Here is a 17,731-nt window from a genome sequence, read left to right on the forward strand (position 1 = left end):
CCACTCTTCAGTTCCAGTATCCAACTGTGACAAGCTTCCAAACATGGAGCACAGAAACTTCAGTATCCTGCCAGCTGACTTTAGAGCTCTACTTCTCATCCACATTCCCCTTCCAAACTCATGATTTGGGGAGTGGGGGAGAGCGACACCTAGTGGTACTTGGAACAACTTGCAGCTCTGGGAATTGGACACCTGGGACTGGACATGCAAAACTGGTGCTCCAGCACTCTGAGCATCTCCCCTGGAAGCTATCCTTTTTTTTTTTCTCCAGTTTGAAAGGGGAGGATGGCAATCTGAGAGAGAAAACTGTGGCTTTGTCTCTCACTGCCAAGGGAAAAAGAAGTTTCCTCTTTCACTACAAAGGTCACACACAGCACAGAGATTAAAGCATAGTAAGTGCAGCAGGGGACCGGTTCAATTCCCTGAACCAAATATGGCTCCACGAGAGATTCCTGAGCACAGAGCTAAGAGTAAACTCTGAACAGAGGGTGTGGCCCCAGAAAAGAAAGAAAAAGAGACTAAAACTATAAAGCAAAGGTGGCCGTTACATAACCCCAGGGACTTTCCAGGCTGAAGGGAGCTTTCCGACTCTGGGGGTGGGGAAGGGGAGCGGTCACCAGGGCTGGAAAACCACTGATTTAAAAGAAATCAAAGTCGTCGTTGATAGACTAGCAGAGCTGCCGGCAGTGCGGGAAGCGGCTGCGTTTGGGTTTCTGGCCTCCAGCCCTGGGCAGGTCAGGTCGTGATCACGCCCCTGGGCAGGTCCCTGGGAAACCTGGCATCTGCTTCTCCACAGCCCCTGGGGATCCCGGACTGTGGTGGGAGAAGCTCCCTCCAGCTCCTCCCGAGGCGCCCGGGATTCTCAGGCCCGAGAAGGCGTCCTGCTGCCCCAGCCTGGGGAACCGGGAGCTGCCGGGCTGGAGAGAAGCGGCTTCCAGCCCTAGGAAACAGCGGCCACAGAGTCGGGAACCGCCGGTCCTGCCCGCGTCACTGAGGCACATAGTGCAGATCTGAGCGACTCCCACAGAACAGAGTGACTTTCCCTGAAACAGAGACGGGAGACAGGGACGCTTTGCCGCTCGCAAACGCCCAGGGGCGCATGCCGGGGACTCTGTACCCGCCTGTCCTAGGAAGACAAGTCAGCGGGTTTGAACCGCGCGGAATAAGAGCTGGATTCCAGATTTACCAGGAGCAGCTCCTCCCAGCAGGGACAGTTGTGTCCCCTGGTCCTTCCAAAAAAATCTGAGAGAAGGACAGAAATTCTGGCTCGCCTCAGCCGGAAACCCCTGGCTTGGCTTTGCACATACAAAGGAACCCCACCAGTGATGCAGAGTCTCTAGCCCGCACGCCTGGCTGTCTTCCCCGGGGCCCCTCGGAGGGGATGGGCTCCAGCTTCCCTCCCCACCCCGAGCAGAGCTCCCGGTGGCCGAAGACCACCGGAACCTAGCTACAGCCATGCTGGAGGCCCCTCTCCACACGTTCGGACAGGCCTCACGCATTAAGGTATCGGCAGAGGAACCCAGGTGTGTGTAATCCCATCAACGGACAACATCCAGAGAAAGACTTAAAAGCGAGCTCCCAGAAGAGATATCTTTAGCCTACTTCTCCCTCTGGGAGAAGCTGGCAATCTTCTGAGAGTTTCCTGCCCACAAGGGACAGCCTTGCAAGCTTCCCATGGTGTATTCATATGCAAAATCCATTAACAAGCTGGATCTCAATCCTCTGACCCTGAAGAGCACCCAGTGCAACATCCTTAGGAGGGCCAAGTCGAGATGGACTTCTAAGATCTCAGGGAAAGGACGAAATGAGATGTTACTGAGCCTGCCCAAGAAATCGGTGATTAACGGGATTTTGTGATTTTCTGATACAAGGGAAGAGAACTTCAGGGGGCAGCCAGGGGGGATTTATTGATGGTCCTGGTGCCCATAGCCTGCAAATTCCTGTCCTGAAAATGTGCTTCCTTGGTTCCTTTCTCTAAAAACCCACTCTTTGGACCTTGTAGAAAAGGCAGTTACTTTGCTGTAGGTTCCTAAACCCGCCCCCTTGTTGAGGGGGTGGAGATGGGGGGACGGGACTCCCACATGCAAAGAAGAAAAGAATGTGCCCCAGCCCTCTGAGCCTTCTCCCAAACCCCCTTTATTTGCTTTATATCCCTTGGGGAGGGGCAGGGGTGGGGCCTCGAGGAGAAGACAACTCTAGACCCACCACCATCTCTTTCTTGATTGGCCCTTGGGTGAATTTGGGGTGAAGGAAAAAGTGGGGAAAGGAGGAAGAGAGAGAAAGTTGAAGAGAAAATATATGGAAGAAAAAAGTATAAGGAGGAAATACTTTTTGTTTGTTTTTGATACCTAGGGCATTCTTCTGACTTTATTCTCAGGGATCATTCCTGGCTGACTTGGAGCCATATTTGGATGTCAAGGATCAAATCGAGGCAGGATAGATAGCTTGTTTAATGCAAGGCCCTTGGTTCCACCCCTGATACTATACATTTTCACTTTGACAATGATGCAAAGGACCAGACTGTAAGTTCAGTTCCTTGTACTGCATAGTTCTTAAGCCCTGTGGAGAATATCATACACACACACACACACACACACACACACACACACACACACACACACAGAGTAGTAAGAGAGATGGTTCAGAGGGCTGGAGTGCATGTTTTGCATGCCGGAGTCCTGGATTGGATCCAGCAGTGCAAGTGGGACCGTGCAGGGCTCCACACCCTCAGCACCAAGGCCCCCTCCCCTTGCAGGGCAGACACTGTGAGTCACGGAAACAACCCCATGACTTCATCTTTTGGGGGCTTTGGTTGGTTTATTTTGGCTTTGGGCCACATCTGGTGATTCTCAGGGCTTACTCAGGTCCAACTTTACCTTTTTAAATATGCTTCTCTTCTGTTGTTTATATATATATATATATATAACAGGTATGTTTCTATATAAAGTATATATAAAACAAGTATATATATGTATATATACTTTAAATACTCATATTTGGGGGGCTGGAGCAATAGCACAGCGGGTAGGGCATTTGCCTTGCACACGGCCAACCCGGGTTCGATTCCCAGCATCCCATATGGTCCCCTGAGCACAGCCAGGAGTAATTCCTGAGTGCAGAGCCAGGAGTAACCCCTGTGCATTGCCAGGTGTGACCCAAAAAGCAAAAGTAAATAAATAAATAAATAAATACTCATATTTGGGGCTAGAGTGACAGTACAATAGAAAAGGCTCTTGCCTTGCAAATGACTGACCTGTGTTTGATCCCTCAAATCACATATGATTAGAGATACACCAGGAGTGATCCCTGAGTGCAGAGCCAAGTGCAATTCCTGAGCACTGCCTGGAGTGTCCTCAAAGAAAATAAACACATCATTTTTGAAATGTATACAATATTAGAAGGGAAAAATTCTCCCCAATTTAATATTTAATATTTGAGTATGTCTAAAAGTCTTCTAGTCTGATATTCTGACCTGTTATTGCAATCAGTATGTGAACTCTTTCATTTATTTGTTTGGTTGTTTGTTTGGGGGCCACATTCAGCTGTGCTCAGGGCTTATTCCTGGCTCATTGCTCAGGGTTCAGTATGGGTATTACTTGAGGGACCATAAGTTTGGAGATTGAACCCAGGTTGTGTTTGGAAGACAAGTGCCCTACCTGCTTTATTATTTCTCCAGACCCCCAGTGAAATGTTTTATTTGCTGTTTGTTTGTTTCAGACCAACCCAGTGATACTTAAGATTTACTGGTGACTGTGATCAGGGATCACTCCTGGTGATGTTCAGGTGAACATATGTTGTGCTGAGTATTAAACTGTGGTTGGTTGCACACAACATAAGCACTTTAATGCCTAAAACAGGTCTCCAGCCCCTGAGTTCTTTCTTTGTAAGCCTCATGACTCTCTTTGGATGTATCTCACTTCCTTTCATGCTATCAAATCCCCTCTGTATGGGACTAGAGGAGTGGAGAGAGTGGAGAGGCTGCACAAACAGCTTCTGTAGGACGAATTCATAATTGAGGACATGAAACACTTGTGGGTACCCTAGTGAGGGCAAAGGGAAGAAGCAAAAAAGTACAGCGTGCCCAATATCTGGCACTTGCAAATTTTAAGAATAAAGAGTAAAGGACAAAGGGGAGAACCACAGTAGAGCAGGTAGGGCACTTGCCCTTGCCTTGCACACAGCCAACCTTGGTTCAATCCCTGGAGCCCCAGGTGGTTCCCTAAGCCCTGTCAGGAATAATTCCTTTGCACAGAATCAGGAGTCATCCCTAGGCATTGCTGGGCATAGCCGCAAACCCAAACTAACAAACAAAAGCGAGTGAGGCACCAGAGAGATAGTACAGATGGTAGGTCTCTTTCACCAACCTGTGTTAAAGTCCTGGTACTCTATATGGTCCCCCGAGCCTGCCAGGAGTGATCCCTCAGTCCAGAGCTGGAAATAAATCCTGAGCACCATCGGATGTGACTCCAAAACATACATACAAACATACATACATACATACATACATACATGCAAATACACACACACATACATATATATATATATATATATATATATAGTGAGTCAGAGAGATTGTAACAAGGTTCAGTCACTTGCCAGCTGACAATGCTTCCATGGCCAGCTCCACACGCAGTCCTCCTAACAACACCAGGGGTCATTCCTCAGTACCAGGAATAGCCTCGCAACTTCTGCAATTCCGGCCCTACCCCCTATTAAGTCCTAAAACAGTCCAGGGATAGGTCAGTAATAGAGTGCAACCTTATAGGCATAAACCTAAGAGCTGGCACTGAAACACATATACCTAATATGATCCCAGTGACAGTGCCCTTTGGAATCCCAGGAATAAGAGTAAAATGTGTGATCTTAGTGGCTCCTGCCAAAATAGAACAATCTTTACACTGTTTCCTACATGAACATTTTTTGTAAGCATATTCAGCAGTTCTTAATAACAGACAATACAAAATATATTATTTCTGTTGTGTTTTGGGACAGAGATTGGAGCTTGGGATGAAAACATCCTGAATTTGGTGGTGGGAAGGCATAATGGTGGTGGGATTGGTGTTTGAATATTGAATGTAATCAAACATTGTGAACTAACTTATAAAATGAAAAATAAACCCTGCAAACATCTGTGGATTTTCTCAGATCTTAGCTCTGAGGAAAGATGCTTTAATTAGTCATCCATCTCCCAGGCCAGTTTATATGATGCCAGAGGCAATTCATGGGCGGACTGCCAGGCTCCCAGAAGAACACGGGGATGGGGGAAGATTGCCCCATCTGGGCCTCAGTTCCCTAAAATTTCATAAGCACTGTGATTACAAAAAGGATCAAAGGACAGTCCTGACCAGAGACAAAAATCCTCCCAACATGGCGGATCCGAGACCCCAGGCCCTGCGTGCCAAACAAGGCTGTGCTTTGTCTTCCCTCAGGGTCTGAACTGCCCCTTTCACTCTGCCTGAGCCTCTGAGTCAGGAGAGAAGCCACAGCCCCGCTCCACACCTGGGCAAGGAAAACACAGAGCTGAAACAGTATTTTTAATTTTATATTTTTAGTAAAGCAAAATAGTTTTTATTGAAAGAAATTTAGCGAGAAGAGATGTGAGGGGTGAGGAAGAGAGGAATATGTGTTCAAGAACAATGCTTCTCCAGAGTGGAAACAGGCAGAGAGAAGAGAGAAATTCATGTTCAAGGGAGAACAGTGACTTGGAATAAAAGAAAGCAGGCTTCATTTTATTAAATGTGTGATTTGTTTTCATTTTACCCACAGCACCAAAATTCTGGTTCACAACTAAACTAGAAGTCGCATTAGTTTTTCTGTTCCAAAAGGTCTTTCCAGTGAGGTGAGGAAGACACACTCCCCGGTTAGAAATAGAATCAACATGTGGGGCCAGAGTGATAGTGGGTGGGGCATGTGGTTTGCAAACAGCCAACCAGGGTTTGACCCCCAGCATCCCATCTGGTCTCCTGAGTACCGCCAGGAGTAATTCCTGAGTGCAGAGCCTGGAGTGACCCCCTGAAGCACCACCGCAAGGCCAGGCCTTTAAGCCCTGTACATCACTCTGACTCCCAGTTTGTATAATGTTTTCGAATCTCTTCAAAATCACTGGAAGCGTTATGATTATTACCTTTAAGCTATTTACCTTTTCTATTTTAAAATAGAAACCTCCCATCAAACCATAATGTTACTATTGTTTTGTGAAAATAACTAAGATTCTCTTCCCCCCCCCCGCAAATTTTAAGGTTACATGAAATCATAGTAATTTCTTCCAAAGTTTAATTATTGCACTTTTTTTTTGTTTTGGGGCCACACTGGAAGTGCTCAGGGCTTATTCCTGGCTGTGCACTCAAGAGTCACTCCTGGCAGACCAGGGAACTATATGGGGTGCTGGGGATGAAACCTGGGTTGGCAACTTGCAAAGCAAGTGCCCTCCCCAGAATACTATCAGTCCAGCCCTACATACTATTTTACAGTCATTCCCGAGGGCAGGGAGTGGCCCACAGGGCTTGGGATATGCTGTGCATGCAGGAGTCCTGGGCCCCACACAGCAAGCACAGAGCTGGGAGTGTCTGTCGTTATTTCTGGGGTCAGGGGCAAAGTGAAAATAAGTATTCAAAATCCTCTGCTATTAGAGCCGTAGACCAATGGAACAGGGTGGAATATCCCTACACACAACCCCAAATGTATGACCATCTAATCTTTGATAAGGGAGCAAGAGATGTGAAGTGGAGCAAGGAAAGCCTCTTTAACAAATGGTGCTGGCACAACTGGACAACCACATGCAAAAAAATGGGTTTAGACCTTGAACTGACACCATGCACAAAAGTCAGATCAAAATGGATTAAAGACCTCAACATCAGACCACAAACCATAAGGTACATTGAAGACAAGGTCGGCGAAACCCTCCACGATATTGAAGATAAAGGTATCTTCAAAGGTGACACGGAACTAAGCAATCTAGTAAAAACAGAGATCAACAAATGGGACTACATTAAACTAAAAAGCTTCTGCACCGCAAGAGATACAGTGACCAGAATCCAAAGACTATCCACAGAATGGGAAAGGATATTTACACAATACCCATCAGATAAGGGGTTGATATCAATGGTATATAAAGCACTGGTTGAGCTCTACAAGAAGAAAACATCCAACCCCATCAAAAAATGGGGCAAAGAAATGAACAGAAACTTTACCAAGGAAGAAATACGAATGGCCAAAAGGCACATGAAAAAGTGCTCTACATCACTAATCATCAGAGAGATGCAGATCAAAACAACCATGAGATACCACCTCACACCACAGAGACTAGCACACATCCAAAAGAACAAAAGCAACCGCTGTTGGAGAGGATGTGGGGAGAAAGGGACCCTTCTTCACTGCTGGTGGGAATGCCGACTGGTTCAGCCCTTCTGGAAAACAATTTGGACGACTCTCAAAAAATTAGATATTGAATTCCCATTTGACCCAGCAATACCACTGCTGGGAATATATCCCAGAGAGGCAAAAAAGTACAATCGAAACAACATCTGCACATGTAAGTTCATCGCAGCACTGTTTACAATAGCCAGAATCTGGAAAAAACCCGAATGCCCCAGAACGGATGACTGGTTGAGGAAACTTTGGTACATCTATACAATGGAATACTATGCAGCTGTTAGAAAAAAGGAGGTCAAGAATTTTGTAGTTAAGTGGATGGGCATGAAAAGTTTCATGCTGAGTGAAATGAGTCAGAAAGAGAGAGACAGACATAGAAAGATTGCACTCATCTATGGTATATAGAATAACAGAGTGGGAGACTAACACCCAAGAACTGTAGAAATAAGTACCAGGAGGTTGACTCCATGGCTTCGAGGCTGGCCTCACGTTCCGGGGAAAGGTCAACTCAGAGAAGCGATCACCAACTACATTGTAGTCGAAGGCCATGTGGGGGAAGGGAGTTGCGGGCTGAATGAGGGCTAGAGACTGAGCACAGCGGCCACTCAACACCTTTATTGCAAACCACAACAGCTAATTAGAGAGAGAAAACAGAAGGGAATGCCTTGCCACAGTGGCAGGGTGGGGTGGGGGGGAGATGGGATTGGGGAGGGTGGGAGGGACACTGGGTTTACGGGTGGTGGAGAATGGGCACTGGTGAAGGGATGGGTTCCCAAACTTTGTATGAGGGAAGTATAAGCACAAAAGTGTATAAATCTGTAACTGTACCCTCACGGTGATTCTCTAATTAAAAATAAATAAATTAAAATAAAAAAAAATCCTCTGCTATTTGGAAACACCCTCTAACATGTACATGATGCTCCTCCAAGGTGTGGATGTGCACATTGAGGGGTCTGAAGTGAGGACACAGCTCGCCCGGCCTCCGCTCCCTCAGCAGGAACAAGAGGGGTCCCTGTACTAGGGTCACACTGCAATTCCTGAACTCTGTGTCCTGAAACAAGTGTTAGGGAGCCCTGGCCTACTGCATGTGTCCCCACCCTTGGTCCCACAGGATCAGGAGAGAACCCAGGGCACCACTTCCCTCCTCCCCAGGAAGAGCACCCCCTCATCAGCGGTCAAGGAAGGCCAGAGAGACACATAGAATAATTGCACTTATTTATGAGGTATATAAAAACATAGTATAAGAGTAATACCCAGAGACAATAGAAAGGAGGGCCAGGAGGACTGGTCCATGGTAGGAAGCTTTCCACATTGTGTGGGTGGGGGGAGTTGCAGTTAGGTCAGAGAAGGGACCACTAGGACAATGATAATTGGAAATAATCACTCTGGACAAGAACTGGGTACTGAAAGGAGGTAAAGTGATACACATGATACCCTTTCAGTAACGGTATTGCAACCATAGTGCCTAAGAGGGGAAAAATGGAGAGACAGAGAGAGAGAGAGAGAGATAGAGAGAGAGGGAGAGAGAGAGAGAGGGAGAGAGAGAGAGAGAGAGAGAGAGAGAGAGAGAGAGAGAGAGAGAGAGAGAGAGAGAGAGAGAGAGAGGGAAGTGTCTGCCTAGAGACAGGCTAGGGGGTTGGGAGGGAAAGCATGGACATTTGTTGCACTCTGGTGAAGCCTTGAGTGTTGGAATGTTGTATGACTGAAATTCATTCCTGAACAGTTTTGAAACTGTATCTCATGGTGATTCAGTAATTAAAAAAATGCAAACCCAATTAAACAAATAGATAATTATAATAATTGTTAGATTGAAAAAGAAAAGATTCAGGGCCTGGTACTGGAGACCCATTTACCCCCAACAGCCTCTTCTCCACTGAGGCATACAGAGCGCCTCAATTGGTGTCCTCACCGCCCCTCTCACACGCACTGATGCTATGGCCAACTCAGTCTCCCCTTTCCTGCTTGTCTCAGTTGCCCCAGAACCCCCAGATATCCTGCACGCTCATCTCAACCAGCTCTGCACACCCCATTCTATCTCCTCTCACCCCTCCCACCTCCTAAAGCTTCCATTGAGCCCCCCAGACCCTGAGTTTGTGGTTCACACAACCCCAATTCCTGACTCAGGAGACTGCACACCTCGGGGCTCTGACAGGACCCAGCTGAGGCTCCTCCGTGTTCTTCCCCAGAATAAAGAATCCCTGAGCCTAGGGGTGGGTGCTCCCTCACCACTCCCCTCTTTTCTGTTCCCATTCCCACTAATCACCTTGTTTCCTACTTCCAGGAGGAAATGGAGCACATTGAATACACACACACACACACACACACACACACACACACACACACATACACATACACACACCCCCTCCTGTGCTAGCTCCTGTGCCCTCAGGAGGAGCCTCTCAGTCTGGCTTAGTCAGCGCGTCATTATCCCCCGCTGCCATGGACCCCCACCCTCTTCTGCTGCAGCTCCCCTTACAATCCCTCCCCACAGGGCTGTCATATTCGTGATCAATTTTCTCTCAGTCAGATTAATTTGGGGAGTCTGAGCATAACTGCATCAGCTGCTCCTGGCTGGGTGTAATTCCTGTGCACAGATGTGTCTCCCCACTGCCCTGGGCCCACGCTTCCATGGACTTCTTCCAGGTACTGCCCAAGAATACAGGAAAGCCGGAGCAGCCAGTGACCCTTGCAGGCTGCAGGGAACCCTGACACACTTGACCTCCTTTCTCTGTGCTGGTGTAGGATGATTCCTGCACCTTCCTTCCTGGTCTCTTTATACATACTCAGATTCTCCCTTGCTTTGGTGGATATTGCAACCTTGTCCTGCTCCCTGCCCATTTTTATTATATATCACAAATGTTCTTTTTGCACACTTAATTCACCATTTTTCTCTCCCTTCCCTGTGACTCTGTGGTCGTTGTGTCTGTAGGGTCACACACAGGCTTGGCTATGACGACTGCCCCTGTTTCTGTGCTCTGGACTCGCACTCCTGACCAAGGGTCCTGACAGCTCATGGTGTTGCTTACACACTCCTGGCCATAGAACTCCCAGGAGGGCGACTCTGTGTGATTCTGAGGTCCAAAGAACAGAGTTGCTAGGACCGTGCTTGAGTCCTGGTGAAGACTTGGGATGAAACTCACAGCCTCACATTTGCACAACAGTTGCATTTTTCCTGTTTAATACTGTGTTGGCATCTGCTCTTCATGGTTGTCAGAGCACAGGCGGTGTCAGGAGAGGCCCAAACACAGGGCAAGGGTGGGGTTTGAAATTAGCTGACCCTCTGCCTGCCACACCTGGAGGGTGCTCATCAGGTCAGTAGGGGGCCAAGGTGGCAACTGAACTGTCTCCAGTATCACTGGTGGTCACCTGCATCATGACCCTGTATCGGGAGGAAGCTGTGGGAAGTGTGATGTTGATGATTTGAATATGTTTTGGGGAGTGGGTACCTGCTAAGACAGTAGATTTCCTTATGACTACAGGGAAGCTCTCGGGGCTGGAGTGATAGCACAGTGGGTAGGGCGTTTGCCTTGCACGCGGCCGACCCAGGTTCGATTCCCAGCATCCCATATGGTTCCCTGAGCACCACCAGGGATAATTCTTGAGTGCAGAGCCAGGAGTAACCGCTGAGCATCGCCGGGTGTAACCCCCCCCCCCAAAAAAAAAGCAACATACAGGGAAGCTCTCAAGCCCGGAGAAGGATTCTGCGACCAGAGACATGCTCACAGTAGACTGTGGCTAAGGATGAGACCTTGGGGTGTATTTCCTGGGGAAGTACCAAGCAGTGCTCGATGATCCCAGGCTGTTCTCTAGCAATGCAGACCTAATTGTTCAGAGCTCAGGCCCAATGATGGGAAGTTGGTGGGGCATTCGAGGGTTCTGATTGGCCACTCTGCTGATGCAGTATGCAGTGCTCGGGATCAAATTTTGAGGCCGGCCTTATACATGCAAGGATGGTCTGCAGCCTTTGCACCATCTCTCTTGGCAGCATTGTATAGACAGAAATTTAGCTCTGTAGGGGAAGGCAGAGAGAATAGGTTGGCAGCTGAACATCAAATTGTGAGTGTTACAGAACAGCAGATATGTTTGGACACTCAGCTAAGAAGCAGTTATGGGCAAGACATTGCGACAGTGGGAAATGTGAGGTTCTGTGAACCAGGACAGGTTATTCCAATGGATGCCCCCCTCCATCCTCTGGGCATAGAGAAGCCTCATTATTCTCTAGTTTTATCTTCATGGGGCTGTGGCAGCTTTCCAGAGTGCTCAGGGTTGGGTTGGGGGTACTCCTGGTATTCCACCCACTAGAGCAGATTTTTCAACAGTTAGGTTTAAACTATGAGGGTTGATAGGGTTTGGCAAGGCTTTCTGGAAGTAACAGAACAAAGACAGAATTCTTTCTTTAATTTTTAATAAGACACCATGATTTACAAAGTTGTGAGGTTTGAGTGGAGCAAATACCCAACACACAGAGCACCACCACTTTCCCCTTTGTAATGGGGTTGACACTGGAACCCGTGTTCCATAAATCTATCCAGAATAGCCCAATCAGAGCAGGAGGAAGGAAATAATAAAACACAGAGCAGAAATTAACAAGATGGAAACCCAAAAAACAATCTGAAAGATTAGTGAACCCAAGAGCTGGTTCTTTGAGAAAATAAACAAAATTGATAAACCTCTAGCAAGACTCACAAAGAAAGGGAGAGAGAAAACTCTAATAAACTGAATTAGAAATGAAAATGGGGACATCAACAGAAACTACAGAAATTCAAAGGATCCTCAGAGATTACTTTAAGCTTTATTCCATGAAACAAGAGAACCTCGAGGAAATAGATAAATTTCTGGATCTCTACAGCCTCCTGAGTTTGAACCAAGAAGACCTGGAATACCTGAACAGACCTATTACCATCAAGGAAATTGAAATGGTAATAAAAAGTCTCCCCAAACAGAAAAGTCCTGGCCAAGATGGATTCACTAGTGAGTTCTTCCAAATCTTTAAAGAGGATCTACTCCCACTCCTCTTTAAACTTTTCCAGGAAATTGAAGTATCAGAAAGTATCAGTAAGAGTTTCTATGAAGCAAACATCACCCTGATACCAAAAGCAGACAAAGATACTACAAAGAAAGAGAATTACAGGCCAAATTCCTGATGAACACAGATGAGAAATTCTCAACAAAATCCTAGCAAACAGGGGCTGGAGCAATAGCACAGCGGGTTGGGTATTTGCCTTGCACGTGGCTGACCCAGGTTCGATTCCCAGCATCCCATATGGTCCCCTGAGCACCACCAGGAGTAATTCCTGGGTGCAGAGCCAAGAGTAACATCTGTGCATTGCTGGGTGTGACCCAAAAAGCAAAAAAGGAAAGAAAGAAAGAAAGAAAGAAAGAAAGAAAGAAAGAAAGAAAGAAAGAAAGAAAGAAAGAAAGAAAGAAGGAAAGGAGGAAGGAAAGGAGGAAGGAAAGGAAGAAAAAGAATCCTAGCAAATAGAATCAAATGATTCATCAAAAAGATGATACACCATAACCAAGTAGGATTCATCCCAGGGATGCAAGGATGGTTTAACATTCGCAAGTCTAGCAATATAATTCATCATATCAGTAAAAAAAATAAAAACCGTATGATCATATCAATAGACACAGAGGAAGCATTTTACAAGATCCAGCCCTCCTTTATCATGGAAGCTTTCAGCAAAATGGACTTCGAAGGAATTTTCCTTAATATAATCAAAGTCATCTACCACAAGCCCATGGCAAGCATCATTCTCAATGGGGAAAAACTAAAAGCCTTCACTCTAAAATCAAGCACAAGACAAGGTTGCTCCCCTTTCACCACTTCTATTCAATATAGTACTGGAAGTACTGGCCATAGCAGTTTGGCAAGAAAAAAGTATCAAGGACATACAGATAGGAAAGTTAGAGGTCAAGCTATCACTATTTTCAGATGTGAGGTCTTTAATCCTCTCTAATACTATACTTAGAAAACCCTAAGGACTCTACACAAAAACTCCTAAAAAATAATAGGTCTGTATAGTAAAGACTACAAAATTAACACCCAAAAGATCATGACTTTCTTATATACAAGTAATGAAAGAGACATTAAAAAAAATCCCATTCACAATAGTATCTCAGGAAATCAAGTACCTCAGAATAAGCTTAACCAAAGAGGTGAAGAACCTATACAAGGAAAATTACAAAACAGTACTTCAAGAAATAAAAGTGGACAGTAGGAAATGGAGACATATCCCCTACTCATGGGTAGGGAGGATTAACATTATCAAAATGGCAATACTGCCCAAAGCACTATACAAATTTAATGCAGTCTCTATCAGGATACCCATGACATTTTTCAAAGAAATAGACAGAACAGTCCTGAAATTTATATGGAACAATAAATCCCCACGAAGAGCTTAAGCAATCATTGGGGAAAAGAAGATGGGTGGCATCACCTTCCCCAAATTCAAACTGTACTACAAAGCAGTAGTAATTAAAACAGCATGGTATTGGGCTAAAAACAGACCTACAGACCAATGGAACAGAGCTGTATATTCTGTCACAGACTCCCAAATATATGACCACTAAATCTTTGACAATGGAGCAAGAAATGTGAAGAGGAACAAGGAAAGTCTCTTCAACAAGTGGTGCTGGAAAAAATGGATAGCTACTGCAAAAAAACAAAAAATGAACCCTGACCTCTGTCTAATGCCAGGCACACAAGTCAGATCAAAGTGGATTAAAGACCTCAATATCTGGCATGAATCTATAAGGTACATAGAGGAAAATGTAGGCAGAACATTGACATTGACACTAAAAACATCTTTAAGGATAAAACAACACTGACCAAGCAAGTGGAAACAAACATAAACAAATGGGTCTACATCAAACTAAGAAGCTTCTTCACTTCAAAAGAAACAGTTACCAATATACAGAGAGAGCCCATAGAATGGGAAAGAATATTTACCCAATACCGATCTGATAAGGAACTAATATCCAGGATATACAAGACACTAGTAGAATTGTACATGAAAAAAAAGCCTCCAACCTCATAAAAAAATGGGGAGAAGAAATGAACAGAAACTTCCTTAAAAAAGAGATACAAATGGCCAAAAGGCACATGAAAAAATGCTCATTAAAGCTAGTCATGAGGGAGATGAAAATCAAAACAACAATGAGATATCATCTCACACCACAGAGACCAGCACACATCCAAAATTATAAGAGCAACTAGTGCTGGCATGGATGTGGGGTAAAAGGGACACTCTTTCACTGTTGTTGGGAATGCCGACTGGTCCAACCTTTCTGGAAAAAAATATGGACAGTCCTTCAAAAACTAGAAATGGAGATTCCATATGACCCCGCAATATCACTTCTGGGAATATATCATGAGGCTGCAAAAAAGAGCAGTAGAAATGACATCTGTACCTATATGTTCATTACAGCACTGTTCACAATAGCCAAAATCTGGAAACAACCCAAGTGCCCAAGAATAGATGACTGGTTAAAGAAACTTCTGTATATCTACACAGTGGAATACTATGCAGCTGTTACGAAAGATGAAGTCATGAAGAGTATCATGCTGAGTGAAATGAGTCAGAAAGAGCGACAGATATAGAAGGACTGCACTCATTTGTTCTGTATAAAATAACATAACATGAGACTGACACTCATGAACAGTAGACACAGGGTCAGGAAGATTGCTCCATAATTGGAAACCTGCCTCATGAGTGAGGGCAGGGGGGAGCGGGGAAAGGCATCTGGAATAGAGAAGGGATCACTAAGAAAATGGAGGGATCGGTTGGGACAGGAGATGTGTGCTGAAAGTAGATAAAGGACCACTCATGATAACCTCTCAGTATCTGTATTGAAAATCATAATGCCCCAAAGTAGAGAGCGAGTATGGGGCAAACTACCTTCCATCGAGGCAGGGGGAGGGTGGGAAAGGGGGGATATACTGGGGAGATTGGTGGTGGGGAATGTGCACTGGTGGAAGGATGGGTGTTTGATCATTGTGTAATTGTAACTCAGACATGAAAGTTTTGTAACTGTATCTCATGGTGATTCAACAACAACAAAAAATCTATCCTGACTACTCTAATCTCTGCTGTGTAATTGTTATCTCTATGCCTGACAGCTGGGTGACCCCACACCAGTTCCTGGTCTGTGGAAGAAGGGTCTCACTATGATCAAGGCCAAAGGAAAACCTGTGAAACTGTGTCATCTCATGCCAGATCAGAGGTGCCGTGGCCCGAGGGCAGGCACTGTGGAGGACTTTGCAGGTGCTGCAGCATTGGGTCATCAGAGGAATCACTTTATATTTCCCTACCTCCTCCTCCTCCCATAATTTTAAATCTAAGATGACAGTAGATTCATTGGCAAGTCTATGTTTTGTCTGCTCACCAATTATTTTATCCTTAGATGTGTAGAGGAAATTATCCAATACCTGTCTCTTTTTTCCCTATAACTTACTTTGCATCACAAAGTTTTTCTAATTTTCTTGCAAATCAAAGTTTTGTCTTCTTTATAGCTGTGTTCAGCTGTACTCTATTATGCAAACAATCTATCTTCTTTATTGAATTTCCTTTCAATGGGCACTCTGATTCCATATTTTAGCTACTGTAAATTATACTGAAAGAAACATTCAGATTATATATAATTTTCATGTGTTAACATTTTCATATTGTTTGGATAGATGACCAAGCTCAAGCTGCTGAAAGATTTTGTAGTAATTTTTTCACTATCAAGTTGTAGAAATTTATTTTATAAAAAAACCTAGAGTTGATCAAAAGGGAATTCACTGTAAATAGATACTTGAGGAAAGCTGTGGGAAATGGACTGTACATGCTCTAAAGTAACAATGCCTCCAAACTGGTGTGAAAGGCAAAAATGTTTCACATTTTTATTCCAATTTTTATAATTTTTCCCATTTTTACACAATTACAATAAAAATAATAAAAGTCCTAAAATCTTGATATGTCTTCCATTTGGAACTAAATACTCAGTTTTCTCTATATTTATTGTCCTCTTGAACATTTTATACATCTTTCAATGAAAGACTGTGGTTTGAAAAAAAAGGTATCTATCTGAAAGGATACAGAAAAAATAATGATGGGAAATTGGTTTCAGTTACTAATTATTTCATTATTCTTATAATCACTTCCCCATCATCCATCTTCAAGCCCAGTCTACTGATCTTAAGGATTTTTAAAGATTTTGATATTTTAAAGAATTAAAAATAAGTTAAAAATTCACAGCTCAGGCAAACTTCCCCCACTGGGTTTTGCTGTAAATGTTCTCAATCAAGTGCTCCTGTTTTTACACCAAGCGACTGCAATTCTAGAGTCCAGATCATTGAGTTTGGAGGTGCCCAAGGCAAGTTGTTTATTCTCTTCTTGGTCTGAAACTGTTCAGCCTTCATTAATTGCTCCTCCAGTCTCTGCATAATCTTCTTCTCTGACTCTACCACCTTCTAGATCTTTGCATCCTTCATGCCCTGGGCATCAGCCTCAGCATGCTTCAGATTTCTCTGGGCATCTGCTAGCTGGTTTTTCTTAGCATCAATCTCAGATGGCAAATCATCACAGACTTCTCAAAAGTTTTAAGTGATATCTTTGATGCTTACAAAGAATCATAACAGCTCAAATGGCTCAGTTCTAAGAAAGGTTCTTTGCTGGGATATTCTCATTCAGAGTTCTAAGTTTTTTTAGCTGCTACTGTAGCTCCACAGAGGCAGTGTAAGTACCAGTCTATCAAAAAAAAAAAAAAAAGATCATCCTCACACTGTTTGTTTTCCATAAATAGTTGTAGGCTTTAAAAAACTCTTAATTTATAATAAAGAAAAATTTTTATAGTGTCTAACTGATTCCTCCCCAAGGACGTCAAATTATGTCACATATTCACACACAGATCTGCCTACAGACAAGGGACAAGAGGCAGAGTCTTGCTCCCTTACTCCCTAAAGTCTCTCCTGCCAACATACTGTAGTTTGTCTGATCATCCTACACTGACACAGAGTCTTCCCATTCTTCTGTCACTGCCTCTCCTGGCCCTTTCCCCCACCCCCTGACAGACACACTCAGTGTTACTGTGTTTGGGGGGTGTGGCTACTTGGTCTGCTTTGCTCTTTCCTAATTTCCTGATGTCCAGGGGCTGTTGTGTGGAAGAGGATCCAGAGTGAGGCATCCCAGTGCCAGTGGTGCCTCGGAGCAGAAAGTGCCTAACTGGGCTGGTTCTGCATGTCTCCAGGAGATATGGCAGAAGGAATAAATGCAGTGCTCTTTATCTTCATAAGAACCAATTCCTTGAATCAAAAACCCTCCCTTAAGCAGGGATTCTGTGTTCCTCCAAGTCACACAGCCCCATGGCCAAGAAC

This window comes from Sorex araneus, chromosome 2 (assembly GCF_027595985.1).
Source record: "Sorex araneus isolate mSorAra2 chromosome 2, mSorAra2.pri, whole genome shotgun sequence".
NCBI classification, from domain to species: Eukaryota; Metazoa; Chordata; class Mammalia; order Eulipotyphla; family Soricidae; genus Sorex; species Sorex araneus.